This window comes from Artibeus jamaicensis, unplaced genomic scaffold, assembly GCF_021234435.1.
Source record: "Artibeus jamaicensis isolate MK-2021 breed Jamaican fruit bat unplaced genomic scaffold, CSHL_Jam_final contig_793, whole genome shotgun sequence".
NCBI lineage: Eukaryota > Metazoa > Chordata > Mammalia > Chiroptera > Phyllostomidae > Artibeus > Artibeus jamaicensis.
Genome location: NW_026521975.1, coordinates 10,433,768 through 10,454,522, shown reverse-complemented (window position 1 = coordinate 10,454,522; position 20,755 = coordinate 10,433,768). Strand labels below are relative to the sequence as shown.

At 40.2% G+C, this 20,755-nt stretch overlaps 1 pseudogene; it reads left to right on the top strand.

The window, feature by feature from the left end:
- Positions 1–19,656: 19,656 nt before the first annotated feature.
- LOC119050916 (40S ribosomal protein S3a-like) lies at positions 19,657–20,693 on the top strand (annotated as a pseudogene).
- The last annotated feature ends 62 nt before the right edge of the window (positions 20,694–20,755 follow it).

The following is a 20,755-nucleotide window of genomic DNA, read 5'->3' as shown; positions in this document are numbered from 1 at the left end:
TATTCTAGTAAATGTATATACAAATATATAAAGGTAAACATGTAGTAGGGTTTAATTTGATGGAAACATTACTCTCAAATCTTACCAACTTAATTCAATTAGCATCTAAATTAGGTTTAAAGGAAGACCCAGCCCTTTTATCATGTATTAGATCAATACTAAAAATCTAACCATTTTTAGAAACGAATAAATTTTTATTGAGAGCTTCTACTATTAGATTAGGTATTGGAAATAAAAACCAATAAAAAACAGATTCCTGAATTTAAGGGATTTAAACTGTAATTGGGGATATAGAACATTGCTTGAAAAGAAAATGTGTATAAAATGTGTGCCAGATAGGTACAGACCATAAAAATAACAGAAGATGAGAGTAGGTTGTACTAACAAACTCATAAATGATTCATGTATTAAAAGTTTCCTTATAAGTATTTTATAGACATCAGCATTTGCAGTTCTTGCTTAACCGAGGAATAACCCTGACCACAAGACATTGGGAAAGCATCAGGGAGTCAGTCACATCAGAACAAGCAGAAATGCTGCCCGTGTGTCTTCCTCGCAGGTAATCAGCAGAGAAATTGTGGACAGAGCAATGAAACTACCTGATGTCACACGCAGGAGATAACATTGACACCACACAAGAGTAGAGCTGAGAAAATGCACATCACCAGAAATTCCTTAATCCCTTTTTCCCGTGGTCCCCCTATTATATAAACTAGCCTGGATACCTGAGATGGTAAGATGGCCTTCGAGACAAGAGTCCCCCATCTTCCGGGTTGCTGGCACCTGAATCAAACCACTTTCCTTTACATCACCGTTTGCCTCTAAAGTATTGGCTTTAGAAGCAGCAGGCAGCTAGACTTGTATTGGTTACAGTTTTTGGCAACACAGCCAGAACAATGTGGACCTTAGTAAGGTCCAGATGGCCCCGGCAGGGGTCCTAGCTGCTTGTGGGAGGCAAGGGTTGCAGGAATTTCCCAGCAGCTGCCAAGAGTTATTTATCTCAGCAACTCAGCTACCTTTAAATTTTTTGCTGGTGAAAGGAAACAGGTTCCTGGTGGGTTGACAAGCCCAAACTGGGTAAAGTCCCTCACGTGCACAACCAGGAGCCCTCAGCCCCACCACTTGGGTTCTTTGAACTGTCTGGGATGGTGCAGGAATTAATAGGTGTCACATAGCAGTAGGCAATGCTTGATGACTCAGAAAAATCCCAGTTCCCTGGTGTGCAATTTGGAGCATGTTTTTAGTGTTGTGGTTTATGGATTTGGGGGTTTTGATTATTTGTTCCATTTGAAAGCTCTCGTCTGTCCTGTTTGAGAGGTCTGTGAGGGCTCTTGTCTGTCTGAAGTGAAACTTTGGTTATGGCTGTTCTTTGCTTGCTGTCTTATCTTTTAAGGTCTTGGCTTGCCCTTTGCTGTTTTGTTCACACAAGGAATCCTCTGTCTTTGTCATCTGGTTGTTGTATTATTTAAAGCTTGTAAACATCATTTGCACTAATGTCCCAGTCCCTCCTTTTAGAGGAATTAATTGGGGAGTACGCATTTGTTTGAGGTTTGTCTTAGCGTTAGATGTTGTTTTTGTTTCTGTTTTAAAACGGGCTGCTCAGTCTCAATTCCATCAGAAAATTCATTAGATCGGATTTTAGCTGACTGCGCAATTTACAGCTGTAAGTGGATGACCAATTAGAATTGTTTTGCCAAAATTCTGGTAAATGGGATAAGATCTCTTATGTGTAAGCTTTCATGTTGTTACACCATAAGGATTGTGCGTACAAAGGATTGAAATTGATGGTTAAAAGAGCTCAGAACCCTCCTAGACTATAAACTCAGAAAGAACAAAAATGAGGAGATAGGTCTTTTAAACATTATGAGTCCTTCTCCTGGAGTCATGGGAGCTGTGGTGTATGGGAAACTGGTCAGCATGGCAGTGGTGAATATAGCCCAGCCCAGAACCGGAAAACCATTGGGTGCGAGGTAGCACACAGGATCCAGGCATACAGATGGGTTTTCCCATGGGGAACCAGGCTGGCATTGTGCCTAGGCTGCTTTAAGGCTTGCTTTTGCTAAAACTCCCTCGCCCTGAGTTAAGACTCAAGATGTTTAATATGTATCTTTGAAGCAACTCCCTAAAGTCTGTGCTAAGCTGTCCCAAGGATAGAATATAACCAGATCAATAACTTTTATAGTTCCCTTGCATTTGCAACATTTTTTCTTTGTTATCTGGAAGGAGTAATCATTTAAAGTAAGCCTAAGTATAATGAATGAGAACCTTCTTTGATTTAATGTTACTAGAAAGCAATAAAAGCCTGTCCAGGCAAGGGTCGAAACACGCTCTCTCAGAGAGTGGCCATGCCATCCGTTTTTCTCCACAGGACTCTGCAGTCCATGTGAATTTGTTCATCGCATCCACATCACATGGACACTGCTGCCTGGAGTTCACATCAGTGGTGGTCCTGGGAACAATGGGGAATTAATGCCATCCCCCAATCCTGTGGAAACAACAGGGGTGACTGCCCCACCACAGTGCAAAGGGAAAAAAAAACTAGACATTTTAAAACTGCTAAAGCCAGCTAAGCCTGAATTGACTCTCTCTCTTCTCCAGCCTCCTGAAATTTGTGAAGGACCAAAAAAAAAGAAAAAAAGGAAGAAGAACATCTCGTTTTGTCTACAATTACAAATAATACTCTTTATGTGTATGGTAAAAAATATAAGAACTATCACAAATATTACTATAAAAATATTATTTTTAGGATCATGTGGTCTGGAAAAATATTGGCTATTAAAGTTGGTTAAAACTTAATTGATATATTTTAAAGTTATTAAGAAAATATATGTTTATTTGCCTGGTTTTCAGATATAAGTTCATGTTACTTATCTCCATTACAAATTTGTCAGGAAAATGGCTTGAATAATAATTGACTTTACAATCTCAGAAAGTTGTTAAGAACTAATGAATAGGTATAACTAAAATGAAGGACTTTTGATAAAGATTTTCAGTAATAATTATAAATATATCAAAACATAATTTCCAAGTCTTAGGTGGCCTAAAACTTTAGACTTTTGCTGGATTGAATGATGAAAAATATTAAATATCTAAATATTTTGAAATAACAGAAATATTAACTGATCTAACTTTGCCTATTTTGGCTTATTATTGCTGAGAAGCTAGAAAGAGAAGTTGGATTTGTTAATGAATATATCTTATACTTTAGTTGAAGTATGTCTCTTGAAAATAAAAATGTGTTTGCTGATGGAAAAAACCTGTTTCTAGATGTTATAAAATGTATTCATAAAAGTATCAATTTAAAGAATTCTAATTAGGTTGGAAAGAAAAAGTATGGCTAGTAATGAAAGGTATAAAATACGAAAATACTCATTGAAGAAAAAGAAGAAAATAATTTGTTATAAATGTGGTTATTTCTTCTTTTTTAAGTATATTTTATTGATTATGCTATTACAGTTATCCCATTTCTTTCTCCCCTTTATTCTCCTCTGCCCTGTACATTGCCCCCCACTAGTGTTCCCCCACCCCTTACTTCATGTCCACAGGTCGTACATATAAGTTCTCTGGCTTCTCCATTTCCCACTATTCTTAACCTCCCCCTGTCTATTTTGTACCAGCCATTTATGCTTCTTACCCCCTGGACCTTTTCTACCATTCTCTCCCCTCCTCCTCCCCACTGATAATCCTCCATGTGATCTCCATTTCTGTGGTTCTGTTCCTGTTCCAGTTGTTTGCTTAGTTCGTTTTTGTTTTGTTTGAGGTTCAGTTGTTGATAGTTGTGAGTTTGTTGTCATTTTACTGTTCATATTTTTGGTCATCTTCTTTTTCTTAGATAAGTCCCCTTAACATTTCATGTATTAAGGGCTTGGTGATGATGAACTCCTTGAATTTGACCTTACCTGGGAAGCACTTTATCTGCCCTTCCGTTCTAAGTGATAGCTGTGCTGGATAGTTTTACAAGGATCTTGGATGTAGGTCCTTATCTTTCATGACTTCAAATACTTCTTTCCAGCCTCTTCTTGCCTGCAAGGTTTCTTTTGAGAAATCAGCTGATAGCCTTGTGGGCATTCCTTTGTAGGTAACTGTCTCCTTTTCTCTTGCTGCTTTTAAGATTCTCTCCTTATCCTTAATCTTGGGTAACTTAATTATGATGTGCCTTGGTGGGTGCTTCCTTGGGACTCTCAGCTTCCTGGACCTCCTGAAAGTCTATTTCCTTTGCCAGACTGGGGAAGTTCTCTTTCTTTGTTTTTTTTTTTTACATAACCTTTCAATTTCTTGCTCTTCTTCATTTCCTTCTGGTACCCCTATGATTTGGATGTTGGAACATTTAAAGTTGTCCTGGAGGTTCCTAAGCCTCTCCTCATTTTTTGAATTCTTGTTTCTTCATTCTGTTCTGGTTGAATGTTTATTTCTTCCTTCTGGTCCAAATCATTGATTTGAGTCCTGGTTTCCTTCCCTTCACTGTTGGTTCTCTGTATAGTTTTCCTTATTTCACTTTGCACAGCCTTCAATTTTCCTCTTTTTCTGTGTGACCATACTCAACCAATTCCCTGAGTGTCCTGATCAGCAGTGTTTTGAACTCTGTATCTGATAGGTTGGCTATCTCTTCATCACTTAGTTCTGTTTTGGGAGCTTTGATCTGTTCTTTTATTTGGGCCATATATTTTTTTTCTCGGCACACCTGTGACATTGTAAGGGGCAGAGCCTTAGGTATTCACCAGGATGGGGCAACCCATGTTGCTGTGTTGTGGCACTGTCTGTGGGAGAGGGGTCAGAGAGGGAACAAATGCTTCTTGCTCAGCTCTTGGCTGGCTTTCAGCCATTTCTCCTGCTACTCACAAACAAATTGGGCCCTTCTGGGGCTGATTGCTGGATGGATGGGTTTGTGTACATTCTAGGAGCCTGTGAGTCTCTCTAGTGAGCTCTCTTGTGAGTCTGTGAGTTTTCTCCTGCCCTTGTAACCCCACAGGTTTTTACAGCCAGAGGTATTGAGGTTTTCTTTTTCTGTGCTGGAACCCTGGGTTGCGCAGTCTCTCTCTCTCCCCAGTTGTTCTTCCTGGTTTATCTGTACACAAATGTGGGACCGCCCAGTGCACCAGCTGGTACCTTGCCATTGGTTCTCTCTTCCCAGGCTGCCCATCTCCACACCTCCTACCAGTCTGGGTGAATATTTCTTCTTTATCTCTTTGGTTGTTGGACTTCCAAACAATTTGATTTTCTGTCAGTTCTTGTTATCTTTTTGTTTTTAAATTTGTTTTTCTTTTGGTTGTTCAAGAAGGCAAAGTGTATCTACCTATGCCTCCATCTCAGCTGGAAGTCTAATAGAAGTTTCTGCCTCACATAGATGTTTCTCTGTCTCTCTTTTCCTTCCTCTCTCTTAATAAACATATATTTTTTAAAAAGTTTGTTGAAGGACTTCCGGCCACGATGGAGGCATAGGTGGAAACACTGTACCTCCTTGCACAACTAAATTTAAGGACAACAAAGATTTAGAAACAAAAACACAACCAAAACAGACAGAAAATTAAACTGTACTGAAGTCTGACAATGATGAACCATTCATCCAAACCTGTAAGAGGGGCGGAGTCAAAGGTTGGCAGAGAGGGGTCCTGGCAGGAAAAGGCGGCAGTTAGTGGACCTGGGCAGGCATGGGGATGAAACAAACAAACCCAGTAAGGCTCCCATGGCTGGCTGCCCATGGACACGCATTAGTGTGCAGATAAACCAGGCAAAAAATAAATTAAAAAAAAAAACAGGCAGTGAGATAGACTGCACAACCCAGGGCCCCAGGGCCCCAGGGCCAGGAAATAAAGCCTAAAAGCACCAATTGGGAAAACTTCTGAGGGTTGAGGTGCTGGGAGAGGCTCCCAGCCTCACAGGAGAGTTTGCTGCGGAGACCCACAGGGTCATAGAATGTACACAAACCCACACACCTGGGAACCAGCACCAGGGGGGCCCAATTTGCTTGTGGGAAGCAGCAGAGGGGACCAAAATTCGAGACAGAGCAGAGCAAATACTACTGCTCCCTCTCTGACCCTACCCCCAGTCACAACCCAGCCATTGAGTTGACCTGCCCTGGTGAACACCTGGTGACCCTCTGCCCCTATACGTAACAGGCTCAAACACACCAAAACATTATGGCTCAAGCAGAAGAACAGCTCAAAGCCCCAGAACCAATTCTTCTAAGTGACCAAGAGATAACCAACCTATCAAATGCACAGTTCAAAACACTGGTGATCAGGATGCTCACAGAACTGGTTGATTTTAGTCGCAAATTAGATGAAAAAGTGAAGGCTACACTAAGTGAAATGAAGCAAAATGCACAGGGAACCAATAGTGATGGAAAGAAAACTGGGACTCAAATCAATGGAGTGGACCAGAAGGAAGAAAAAAATAACCAAACAGAAAAGAAAGAAGAAACAAGAATTCAAAAAAAATGAGGAGAGCCTTAGGAACCTCCAGGACAACTTTAAACGTTCCAACATTCCAATTATAGGGGTACCAGAAGGGCAAGAGGAAGAGCAACAAGTGGAAAACATATTTGAACAAATACTAAAGGAGAACTTCCCCAACCTGGCAAAGGAAATAGACTTCCAGGAAATCCAGGAAGCTCAGAGAGTCCCAAAGAAGGTGGACCCAAGGAGGAGCACACCAAGGCACATCATCATTACATTAGCCAAGATTAAAATGAAGGAGAGAATTCTAGAATCAGCAAGAGGTAAAGGGCAAGTCACCTACAAAGGAGTCCCCATCAGACTGTCAGCTGATTTCTCAAAAGAGACCTTACAGGCAGAAGGAGCTGGAAAGAAATATTCCAAGTCATGAAAGGCAAGGACCTACATCCAAGATTACTCTATCCAGCACAATTTTCATTTAGAATGGAAGGGCAGATAAAGTGCTTTTCAGATAAGGTCAAGTTCAAGGAGTTCATCATCACCAAGCCTTTACTATATGACATGTTAAAGGGACTTATCTAAGAAAAAGAAGATAAAAAATATGAACAGTGAAAGGACAGCAGATTCACAGGTATTAATAACCACATCTAAAACAAAAGCAAACTAAGAGGACAGCTAGATCAGGAGTGGAGCCACAGAAATGGAGATCACATGGAGGGTTAGCAACAGGGAAGTTTGAGGAGGAGAAGGGGGGAGAAGGTACAGAGACTAAGTAGCATAGACAGTAGGTACAAAATAGGGGGGAGGGCAGGAATAGTACGCGAAGTGTAGAAACTAAAGAACTTGTGACACATGGACATGAACTAAGGGGGGGAATGTAGGTGGGAGGGGGTATGCAGGGTGGAAGGGAATGAAGGGAAATGGGACAACTTTAATGGCGTAATTAATAAAATATATATATTTTAAAGTTTCCTGGAGAAATTCTTTGAAAAAGACAACTGAGAAAAGACTGTTAATAAAATATACAAAGAAAAAATATATATACAAAGAATTCTTAAAACTCAATGATAAGAAAAAAACAACCTGATTTAAATTTGGGCAAGACATCTGAATAGACACTTCAGAAAAGAAGATATGCAGATTTCAAGCAGATGAAAAGATGCTCTACATCCTGTGTCACTAGGGAGTCACAGATTAAAATAACAATGGGATACACACATATTAGGATGGCCCGAATCTCAGACACAGATAACACAAAATGCTGAGAAGGATGCAGAGCCACAAGAACTCTCATTCATTGTTGATTGGAATGTCAAATGATTCAGCCACTTTGGAAGACAGTTCTTATGAATGTAAACCTACTCTTACCATATGCTACAGCAATTCAGCTCTTGGTATTTACTGAAATAAATTGATAACTTACGTTCACATAAAAACCTGCAGACAGATATTTACAGCATTTTTATTTACAATTGCCAAAACTTGGGAGCACCTAAGATTCCTTCAGTGGGTAAATGGATAAAGAAACTGTAGTACATCTAAACAATGAAATATTATTTAATGCTAAAAAGAAATAAGCTATCAAGCCATAACTAGATGTGGAGAAAAGTTAAATGCAATTAACTGAGTGAAAGGTGCTGATCTGGAAAAGCTACATAATGTATAATTCCAACCTCAGTCTGGAAAAGGCAAAACTAGGGAGACAATAAAAGGTCAGTGGTTGCCAGAGTTGAGAGGGAAGGGAAAGATGAATAGATAGAACATAGAGGATTTTAGGGACAGCGAAACTAGTTGGTATGATACTACAGTGGTAGGTACATGTTTCTATACATTTGTCAAAACCCACAGGATGGGCATCACCAACAGCGAACCCTAATGTAAACTGTAGACTTTGGGCGAGGATGATGTGTCAATATAGGTTAATTAATTATAACAAATGTACCACTATGGTGCAGGACATCAATAATGGGGTAGTTTGTGCATGTGTGAGGCAGGGGTAGAGAGAAACTCTTCTACTTTCTATTTGGCTGTGAAACTAAAACTGCTCCAAAAAATAAAGTTCATCAGTTTTATTTCAAAAAGTTGGAAAATCAGTATGACAAGGGACGGGGAGGGTTAAGAAGATAAGACTGGCAGAAGAGATTAAAAATTACCAAAGATCAGGCAGACAAAAGGCCAAATATAGAAGAGGCAATCAAGGATGGAAAGATAAGCAAGTACTGTTTACGTTGACAGATACAAGAAGCAGTCAATGAGAACAGGAGGAAGGGAACATGTATTAGGTCTGCAAAGGCAGGAGGCATCCTACAGGAAACAGCCGGTGAGTGGCAAGCTCTGATACTGGAGCAGAATTGTTTGCTCTTTGCTCTGTTCTAAATGTTTCTTCCAGGGGCTGTAGGCTGGTCCCCCAGTGGCTTATTCTGAGTGAGCTCAAGAGAGATACTATGTTACATCACAGTCTACACCATTCTTTCCTTCCATTTTATCTTCTTGTCTAAGTTCTGGCCACAGAACTACCTATAAGAAAACTGTTGTTAGCTCCAGAGAAATACAGGGCTTTAGAAGAAATCTCAGCCAAGAAGAACCTGATCTATAAAGTCTCTTTCACTGAACTATTAATTCCCTAAGGACAAAAGCCCCAACTATAAAAGGCTTTATCAATAAGACAAAGTTGTGCCCTGGCCATTGTGGCTCCATGGTTTGGAGCATCATTCTGTGACCGAAGGGTTGCAGGTTCAATCCTCAATCCTCAATCCCTGGTCTGGCCATGTACAGGAGGCAAATGATCAATGTTGCTCTCTCACACTGATGTTTCTCTCTCTCCCTTCCTCTCCAAAAAACAATATGTCCTTGGGTAAGAATTAAAAAAATAATAAGCAAAGTTGTTATTCCTCACAACAAGCATGTGAACAATGGAACAATTCTAGGGGAGGTTAATTCAGTGGCAGTTTCTTCTTCTTTACCCTTTTATCAACCTCTCTCTATTTTCCCCACTCCCCAGCCCCTGCTCACCACTTCTCTACTCTGTCTATGCATTTCACTTTTTATTCAGATCCCACATGTAAGTGATACCATGCAGCACAAGGTCATCAAGTTTCATCCATGTTATGGCAAACATCATGATTTCCTTCTTTCTCCAACACTTAAGTTGTTTCCATACTTTGATTATTGTGATTAATGCTGCAATGAGCCTGATATTCTGTTTTCATTTCCTCTGGGTATATACCCAGAAGTGGGATTCTTGGAGCATATGGTAGTTCTGTTTTGTTGTTTTGAAGAACTTCTGTTGTGAAGCTTTTGAGGAACTTTTCATTGTGACATATTCATCTTTCTGCTCTACTGTCCTGGCTTGCTCTTGAAGCCATGTCCCCTTGTGGTCAAAGCAGGAGGGCTGCTGCAGTTTCCAGACAGCACACAAAGGTTCAACAATATTGAGGAACAAAGAGAGACCATTTTCTCCCATGTGTTTCCTTCTAGCACCAGAAAAATTTTTCTCCCAGTCACAAAAGGACAAATATTGTACTATTCCACTTATACAAGGACCAAAAGTAGTCAAATTTATAGAAACAAAAAGTAGAGTGGTGGTTTCAGGTGCTGAAGAGAAGGGAGAATGTGGAGTTAGTGTTTAATGGACCGAGTTTCAGTTTGAGAAGATGAACCAGTCCTGGAGATGGATGGTGGTGATGGCTGGACAACAGTGTAAATGTACTTAATGTCACAGAACTGCACAATTAAAAATGGTCAAAGGGGGAAATGTTCTAAATTAAGATGTAATTAACATATAACATTATAGTAGTCCCCCTTTACCTACAGTTTCACTTTCTGTGGTTTTAGTTACCTACAGTCAACCGCGGTCCAAAAATATTAAATGGAAAACTTAATTTAAAAAATTAATAGGTTTTAAATTGCTTACCATGCTGAGCTTACCACGCTGAGACAAAATCTGAAGCTGTCTTGCACTGGCCCACTGAATCCTACGTGGGCTGGGAATCATCTCTGTCCAACTTATCCATGCCTATTAGTCACTTAGCAGTGGCTGTTTATCTTGGTTATCAGGTCCACCATCACAATATCACAATGCCAGTGTTCAAGCATTCCTTATAGTATCCTAACGCTATGTCACAATACCTACATCATCCACCTCACTTTATCTCGTCATTAGGCATTTTATCTTACGTCATCACAGGAAGTAGGAGGGTGAGTACAGTACAATATTTTGAGGAAAAAAACATATTCACATAACTTTCATTACAGTATATTTTTATACTTGCTCTATTTTATTTTTAGCTATTGGCGTTAATCTGTAGTGTGCCTAATTTATGAATTAAAATTTATCATAGCTATATATGTATAGGAAATGCATGGTGTATATAGGTTTAATACTATCCACGGTTTCAAGGCATCCACTGGGAGTCTTGAAAAGTATCCACCACAGGTAAGGAATAGGGGCTACTACATATTATTTTCAGGAGTACAACATAATGATTTGATATAAGTATATATTGAGACATAATCAAAACAATAAGCCTAGTTAACATCCATCACCACACAGGCCTATATATTTTTTCTATGTAATGAGAATGTTTAAAATGCACCCTTTCAGGGTAACCAAATGCAGATCTGGCTCCCTACTGCTTTGAAGGCCAATACTTGAGAGGCAGGTGTTGATGTAAAGGAAAGAGCTTTTATTCAGGTGCCAGCAACCTGGAAGATAGGGGAAACTCATCTCAAAGCCCATCTTACCATCTCAGGTGTCCTGGCTAGTTTATGTACAGGAACCATGGGAAGAAGGGAACTAAGGGATTTCTGGTGATATGCATTTTCTCAGCTCTACTCTTGGGTGGTTTCAATGTTACCTCCTGCATGTGACATCAAGTAGATGCTCATTTCCTCCTGAGGTGTCAACGTAAGTACAAGAGGAGTTGATGGCCATGCAAATTCCTCCTTGTTCTGCTTGTATGTAGTCTAAAGCAGTTCAATTACCCAAGACAACTGTAGCTAGAGAGTCCAGTGATTTCTGAATATTAGCAAGTGAAGTGGCAGTTTCATTGGCTATAGGGATAAAAGTCTTGAAGAGATTCCAAAGTACATGCTGATGTGTAGTTATTCCCCACCAGGGTAATAGAATACATCTAAAGAAATATTCTTCATTGTCTGAAATTTCTCCAGGGAGATCTCAGACCGTTTGGGTGAACATTGTTTGCTCATACTGTAGTCCCATTTGCCCAAACAGTTTTACTCACTTGCATGTAGATCTTAGAAGAAAGGAACAGTTCTCTCCCTGGGTGTCCCTGAACAGGTTAAAAACATCTGGAGTTGGAGTACATGTTCCAGTCAGACCTGCAGGTGAAGCTGCTGCCCTTCAGGGGAAAAGTAACTTGGGAGGGCAATTTAAAGAGCAAGTCCCATCCCAGAAGAGAGATGGGACATTCAGGTAATAGAGGAAGCTGAGGAAGATGTGTTATAAAATCTTTGAGTTGCCATTCTAAAGGCTGGATGGTGGCTTGTTGTATTTCTATCATTATACTACAGCTGAGACTGTTGTGGGATTGGGTTTTTTTGTTTTTTGGTGTTTTTTTTTTCAGTTTGGTGTTTGATACAGAGTACATGGCTCTCATGTCTACAGAACTGGGGAGTTGACCAGCAACCCAGGCGTGTGCTCTGATGAGGAATTGAATCTGTGATCTTTCAGTTCACAGGCTGGCACTCAATCCACTGAGCCATAGCAGCCAGGGCTATAGGCTTTCTTAAATGTGCTTTGCTACAATCTTATAAGGAATTTCTAGATTGAGCTTTTTTAAACAAATAAGCATGTTAAATAGATTTTTATTTATTTTTTAGAGAGAGGGGAAAGGAAGAAGAAGAGGGAAAGAAACATCAATGTGTGGTTGCCTCTCCTGCAGCCCAAGCATGTGACCTAAATGGAAATCAATCTGACAACGCTTTGGTTTGCAGGCCAGTTCTCAATCCACTCAGCCACACTGGCCAGGACTCCAGATTGAGCTTTAAGTAGCCCCATAGGGCAGAGAAGCCAAGCCATACAATTGCCATATGTCTTTACCTGCCTGCAATACCTGTGACTGTGAGTTCAAGTTCTTGAGATCCCCAAAATGCCTTGAGATTCTTCCTTGACACCTTCTAGGAAAGCTACCTCTGCTCCTTATCTCAAAGGACTGCCATGAACCTTATGAATAAGCAAAGTACCAGGGCATTCCTCTAAGGGACTTTTATCAGCTTCACTATCAATCTTCATTCCTTAAATTTTTCTGCTAACATCCAGAGTCTAGACATGTCTCTCCCAGTCATGATATTCCAGTCAAAGTCTTGGCCAATAAAATCATCATTGGAAACTGGCTTTATGTGTCCTGTTATGAAGAAATCAGATTTATATTGGATTTATGCAAACAAACATATTGCCATGGAAATAATAATACTCGTTTAAGAATTTTCAAATTCCAGAGATCAGGGAGACAAATACAAATGCCTCAATATTGCTTATGAAAGTATAACTTACTAAATTGCTTTAAGAAAAAAGTTTCCTTATGTCTGAAAGACAAAAATATTAAAAATTATTTTCAACAGTTACAAAACTATAATCATCTTCAGTTCTGTCCCATAATCAATTTTTGTCTATGCTAATTATTTTCCAGTATTTCTATAGATCCAGTTATTCCACAGAGTTCTAGTAACCTTCATCCAGTTCAAAAATATGCTCTGAAAATTTATTCTCAGAGGCATGTAATTTGAAATAAGTCAGAATCCTTTCCATGTATATTTCTGAAGATGTAACACATTTGTAAATGATGTGGGCATAGATCTGATTATAATGCAATTTACAAAGGAATTTTCTGTAACAACATTTTAAGATAACAATTTAAAATTACAAATGAGAGGACTTCCGCCAAGATGGAGGCATAGGTGGATGTGCCGTGCCTTCTCACACAACCAAGATTAGAGAAAACTAAATATTAGCAACAGAAAACACAGCCAGAACACAGAAAATTGAACTTTTCAGAAGTCCGTTAACAATAAATTCTTTAGCCTGACCGGTAAGGGGTGAAACCAGCGGCTGGCGGAGCAGGGTTGCACAGGAGGACTCGGTCAGACGGGCTCAGGCCGGCGGAATCCAGGCGCAGGGTCAGACCTAGTGAGCGACCCAGCGAGCAACCAGGCGAGCGACCGCGGGGGAGACAGCCGGGCCCGGGGCTGCGTGTTGACTGAGGTCGCGCATTTGTGCGAGAGTGGACAGGAGAGGGAGTGGGCGGTTGGACCGGGCCTGCAGGTCCCCACGGCAAGCGGCAGTGGAGGGCACCGCCATTTCCCTGCTCTGACCCCACCTCCACATACAGCGTCACAACCCAGCGACCTGGGAATCCAAGGCGCCGCTTCTTAAAGGGCCCGAACAGACCAAGAATGGCGCAGGAGGATCTCAGAGCCCCAGAGCCAATAAATCTAAGCGATGAAGAAATAGCAAAACTCACAGACGCACAGTTTAAAACATTGGTGATCAGGATCCTCACAGAACTGGTTGATTATACCGACAAATTAGACAAATATATGAAGGCGAAACTAATTGAAATGAATGGAATTGCACAGGACACCAATAGCAATGAAAAGGAAACTAGGACTCAAATCAATGGAGTGGACCAGAAGAAAGCAAATAATGGCCAAACAGAAAAGAGTCAAGAAGCAAGAATTCAAAGAAATGAGGAGAGTCTTAGGAACCTTCAGGACATCTTTAAACGCTCCAACATCCGAATTATAGGGGTACCAGAAGGGGGAAAGGCACAGCCACCAGTGGAAAACTTATTTGAACAAATAATAAAGGAGAATTTCCCCAATCTGGCAAAGGAAATAGACTTCCAGGAAATCCAGGAAGCTCAGAGAGTACCAAAGAAGTTGGACCCAAGAAGGAACACACCAAGGCACATCATCATTACATTAGCCAAGATTAAAATGAAGGAGAGAATCCTAGAAGCGGCAAGAGCTAAGGGGACAGTCACCTACAAAGGAGTCCCCATCAGACTGTCAGCAGATTTCTCAAAAGAGACCTTACAGGCAAGAAGGGGCTGGAAAGAGGTATTCCAAGTCATGAAATCTAAAGACCTACAACCAAGATTGCTCTATCCAGCAAAACTTTCATTTAAAATGGAAGGACAGATAAGGTGCTTCTCAGATAAGATCAAATTCAAGGAGTTCATCATCACCAAGCCCTTATTATATGAAATGTTAAAGGGACTTATCTAAGAAAAAGAAGTTAAAGAAACATGAACAGTGAAAGGACAACAAACTCACAGTTATTAACAACCACACCTAAAACGAAAGCAAACTAAAAGGACAGCTAGATCAGGAGTGGAAACATAGAAATGAAGATCTCAAGGAGGGTTAGCAACAGGGGAGTGGGAGGAGGAGAAGGGGGGGAGAAGGTACAGAAAATAAGTAGCATAGACAGTAGATAGAAAATAGATGGGGGGGGGGGCAAGAATAGCATGGGAAATATAGAATCTAAAGGACTTGAGACACATGGTCATAAACTAAAGGGGGGGTGATGGTGGGGATGGGAGGTAGGGTGGAGGGGAATAAAGGGGGAATAGAACAACTGTAACAGCATAATAAAAAAAATAAAATTACAAATGAAAGTATATCAGGACTTTGTAGACTCTTGGAGATTTTTATATAATTGCTAGAATATCCACTTTAATAATAAAAATATGTGTATCCTAATAGAATATACTTATTATTTCTTTGTTTGACAAATCTTCCCATGCATTTTAAGCATATCAAATAGGCCTAATTTTTTCAAAATTTATTCCTAAGGAGAAAAAGAAAATCCTTGTGACATACCAGAGATCTGCTGGAATGGCCCAAAGCCAATTTCTGGTCAAGAAAAATCTCTTAAAATTAAACTATGAGGAGGTTAATCAAAAGATGATATATCATTATAAAACAATATTAAAGTATTTACCCAAATTGACAATAAAAGTATCAAATATTAATATATACTAGCAAAACTTTAGTTCTTACAATAAAGAATATGGGTTTTTAAGTAATTAAGTAGCTAATTAACACAGTTGAAGTTATAACATATAAGTTTTTTAAACAGAATTTTTATTCTCTAAGCATATACAGGAAAAACCTTTTTCCTTTTAACAGAGTGAAGAAGAACCAAACAAATTCTGTGTTAGCTTACTTTTGATATTTAGATTTAATCATCTAATTAAATCCATTATTCAGCTTAACTATAAAATTCCTCTTAAGATATCTCTTTACAAATCTTAAATTTGCAGAGACTCTGTACCATGTACATAAACCCTGTGACTTACATAATCTTTCAACAATTTACATAGTCCCTTTTAGCTTGCCCCTTTTAAGCTCATTCAGAAATAACCAACTTTAGACTGCAGGCCAAGATGGAAGTGAAGGTAGATACACTTTGCCTCCATGTACAACCAAAAAGGGAACAACAAATTTAAAAACAAAAAACAACCAGAACTGCCAGAAAAAAAACTGTATGGAAGTCTGATAACCAAGGAGTTAAAGAAGAAACATTCACCCAGACTGGTAGGAGAGGCAGAGCCAAGCAGCCACAAAGGACAGGATATGTGGCAGGCAGCACCTGGAGGACTGGGTGGGCCAGGCTGTGGCAAGTGGACAAAGGCAGGCAAGGCAGCATCTGGCAAACTGGGTGGTCCCACATTTGTGTGCAGATAAACCAGGAAGAACAACTGGGGAGAGAGAGAGATTGCGCAACCCAGGGTTCCAGCACAGAAAAAGAAAACCTCAATACCTCTGGCTGTAAAACCCTGTGGGGTTACAAGGGCAGGAGAAACTCACAGACTCACAAGAGAGCTCACTAGAGAGACTCACAGGCTCCTAGAATGTACACAAACCCATCCATCCAGCAATCAGCCCCAGAAGGGCCCAATTTGTTTGTGAGTAGCAGGAGAAATGGCTGAAAGCCAGCCAAGAGCTGAGCAAGCAGCATTTGTTCCCTCTCTGACCCCTCTCCCACAGACAGCGCCACAGCACAGCAACATGGGTTGCCCCATCCTGGTGAATACCTAAGGCTCTGCCCCTTACAATGTCACAGGTGTGCTGAGAACAAAAAAATATGGCCAAAATGAAAAAAAACAGATCAAAGCTCTAAAAACAGAACTAAGTGATGAAGAGATAGCCAACCTATCAGATACAGAGTTCAAAATGCTGGTGATCAGGACACTCAGAGAATTGGTTGAGTATGGTCACACAGAAAAAGAGGAAAATTGAAGGCTGTGCAAAGTGAAATAAAGAAAACTATACAGAGAACCAACAGTGAAGGGAAGGAAACCAGGACTCAGATCAATGATTTGGACCAGAAGGAAGAAATAAACATTCAACCAGAACACAATGAAGAAACAAGAATTCAAAAAATGAGGAGAGGCTTAGGAACCTCCAGGACAACTTTAAATGTTCCAACATCCAAATCATAGGGGTACCAGAAGGAAATGAAGAAGAGTAAGAAATGGAAAGTTTATGTGAAAAAACAAAGAAAGAGAACTTCCCCAGTCTGGCAAAGGAAACAGACTTTCAGGAGGTCCAGGAAGCTGAGAGAGTCCCAAGGAAGCACCCACCAAGGCACATCATAATTAAGTTACTCAAGATGAAAGATAAGGAGGAATTCTTAAAAGCATCAAGAGAAAAGGAGACAGTTACCTACAAAGGAATGCCCACAAGGCTATCAGCTGATTTCTCAAAAGAAACCTTGCAGGCAAGAAGAGGCTGGGAAGAAGTATTTGAAGTCATGAAAGATAAGGACCTACACCCAAGATCCTTGTAAAACTATCCAGCACAGCTATCACTTAGAATGGAAGGGCAGATAAAGTGCTTCCCAGGTAAGGTCAAATTCAAGGAGTTCATCATCACCAAGCCCTTAATACATGAAATGTTAAGGGGACTTATCTAAGAAAAAGAAGATGATCAAGAATATGAACAGTAAAATGACAACAAACTCACAAGTATCAACAACTGAACCTAAAACAAAACAAAAACGAACTAAGCAAACAACTGGAACAGGAACAGAACCACAGAAATGGAGATCACATGGAGGATTATCAGTGGGAGGAGGAGTAGAGAGAATGGTAGAAAAGGGGGTAAGAAGCATAAATGGTTGGTACAAAATAGACAGGGGGAGGTTAAGAATAGTATAGTTAATGGAGAAGCCAGAGAACTTATATGTACGACCTGTGGACATGAAGTAAGGGGTGGGGGAACACTGGTGGGGGGCAATGTACAGGGCAGAGGAGAATAAAGGGGCAACTGAAATGGGACAACTGTAATAGCATAATCAATAATATATATTTTACATATTTTATATATTTACTTTTTTAGAGAGGGAAAGGAAGGGAGAGAAACATCAAAGTGTGAGAGAAACATGGTTGCCTCTTACACACCCCACCCTGGGGACCTGGCCCACAACTCAGGCACATGCCCTGACTGGTAATGGAACCACTCAATCCACTGAGCCATACCAGCTAGGGCAATAAAATATATTTTTAAAAACTAAAGAAACATTGATTGGTTGCCTCCCATATGCTCCCCAACCGGGCATTGAACCTGCAACCTAGGTATGTGCCCTGGCCAGGAATCAAACCCCCAAACTTTTGGTGTATAAGAAGACACTCCAACCAGCTAAATCTCCCCGCCAAGGCACTCCCACAATTTTTTTAATAAGAAAGCTGCAGCTTAGATTCCTGCCCGTTTTCTGTCGAAGGGCACAGATCTTTGACAGCATGCTGTGCTCAAGAGCTAAACAGCAATGCCAAGAAGTAAATAGTTGTTCCTGCTGCTAAAGCAAGCGTTTAAAAACAAACAGCTCATGCATGGCAGGTTTTTGTTGTTTGTGGTACTAGTACTAACTAGTACTAACAAGTACTAACAATTAAATATTTGAGTACTACACATTTGAGAGCTGAACTCAGAGTACAGATATTAATAAAGTAATGTAATTTCCAGAGTCATCTGACCCAGGGAAAAAAATCCAAGAGATTTTTTGTTTGTTTGTTTTTTAAACTAGAGATTAAGTTATCATTAGTAAACTTATTAATGGGCAGTTTACCCTAAGAGTTCTTGTAACAGTAGCATATATGAATGAAAATAGAAATTGTTAAAATGATATTTTGTCCAGTGGGCTGCCAACCTGGTTTTCCTCACTTTGCACTTTGCTCACAGTGCAGTCTTCAAAATGATACATTTAGCCCAGAAAGTTATCAACACCAATATTTCAGAGAGAGGGGTTCTTTAACTTGCAAATTTATAAGGACTTAAAAAGGATTCATTGAGAAGGTCTGAGCTCATAATCTGGAAAGAAAATTCCATACATTTTTATCAATTTCATTTTCAGACTGAAACTTGCACCTGGCCCAGTTGTCATGTAAAAGCAAGATCCACATGATAGCACCAGTTCTAGGTAATCACTCCATTTTACTGACATCTGGCTTGCATTTAGTTCCTTCTCTTTTGTTCCTATAATAGCTTCCACTTTCTAAAACCAGATTGAAAGTCCTTCAAACCAAACTATCCTTGGGCTCTGAACAGATTGGTACCAATTCTTCTTGTTCTACCACTCCTTTGCTCTGTAGCCTGTGCAGGTTACTTAATATCTCTCAGCTCATTTCTATATTTGTAAAAGGGGATCAGAGTCATATTGAAAAGCCTCTAGAGGAACTGAGGTAGCCCACAGAGGGAACCTACTGGTTAATGTCCTCTGTACATTATAATGTACTTTGTACTTAGCTTCTTTCCATTCTCTGTCTCAGTTTCCTGCTTCTACAGTTGCTTTCAGGAATTGATATAATAGGCATGAGCACAGTGGGAATGATAGGCCAGGTACAAGGCAGATAGCTCTGGGTGCTTAAAACAGACAATTGTAGGGTGGGACCTTGCCCCCAGCATCACCTTTTCTCCCCTGGCATGTTGCTGCTGGTCATGCAACCTAGACTCATCTGCTTTTTGACATTCTGATCATGCCGTTTAGACTCCCATACTGCTGGTCATTTGGTTCAGACCCTCTCCTGACCTTTCCTCTTCTGGCATGTCACTAGTCATGTGGTAGATCCCCTTAGAGCAGGAACAAGGGGAGCTGGACAGACCAATCAGTGGAGACCACAACCCTGAGGAGACACACCTGGAGAGCTGATGGATATTCTGTTGAGAGCCTCCCCTGGAACGTCTCCTGAAATCCCTGCCTTTTGACTTCCGCCCTTTTGGCTCTCTGAGCACCACCATGATGGTGCGATAGAGCAAGCTCCTTACAAAAGGTGGCAAAAGGGGAGCCAAGGAGAAAGTGGTTGATCCATTGTCTAAGAAAAATTGGTATGATGTGAAAGCACCAGTTATGTTCAACATAAGAAATATTGGAAAAACACTAGTGATGAGAATTCAAAAAACCAAAATGGCATCTAATGGTCTGAAGTGTCATGTTTTTGAAGTGAGCTTAGATGATCCACAGAATGATGAAGCTGCAATTAGAAAATCCAAGCTAATTACTAAGAATGCTCAGGGCAAAAACTCCCTAATTTTCATGGCATGAATCTTACCCATGAAAAAATGTGCTCCATGGTAAAAAAAAAAATTGCAGACCATGATTGAAGCTCATGTTGATGTCAAGAATACTGATGGATATTTTCTTAATCTACTCTGCGTTGGTTTTACTAAGAAGTATAATAAGATTTGGAAGATCTCTTATGCTCAGCATCAACAGGTCCACCAAATCTGGAAGAAGACAATGGGAATCATGACTCGAGAGGTGTAAAAAAATGACTTTCAAGTGGTCAACAAATGAATTACAGATAGCATTGGAAAAGACATAGAAAAGGCCTGCTGTCCTGGTTGGTGTGCTTCAGTGGATTGAGCACTGGCCTGCAAACTGAGGCGGTTGCCAGTTCGATTCCCAGTCAGGGCACATGCCTGGGTTGTGGGCCAGGTCCCCAGTTGGGGGCGTGCAATAGGCAATTGATCAATGTATTTCTCTCATATTGACGTTTCTCTCCTTCTCTTTCTCCTTTCCCTCCTCTCTCTCTAAAACAAAAAGTAAATAAAATCTTTTTTCTTTGAAGAAATAAAAGGTTTGCCAGTCTATTTATTTGCTTAATGATATCTTTGTTAGAAAAGTTAAAATGCGGAAGTAGCCTAAATTTGAATTGGAAAAACTCATGGAACTACATAGTGAAGGTAGAAGTTCTGGAAAAGCTGGAGACAAGACAGGTGCTAAAAGTTGAACAAGCTGATGGATATGATCCCCCAGTTCAAGACTGTGTTTAAAATTCAGGCATTTAATGGTGACAAATAAAAAGACCTATTTGTGATTTAAAAAAGAAGAAGAA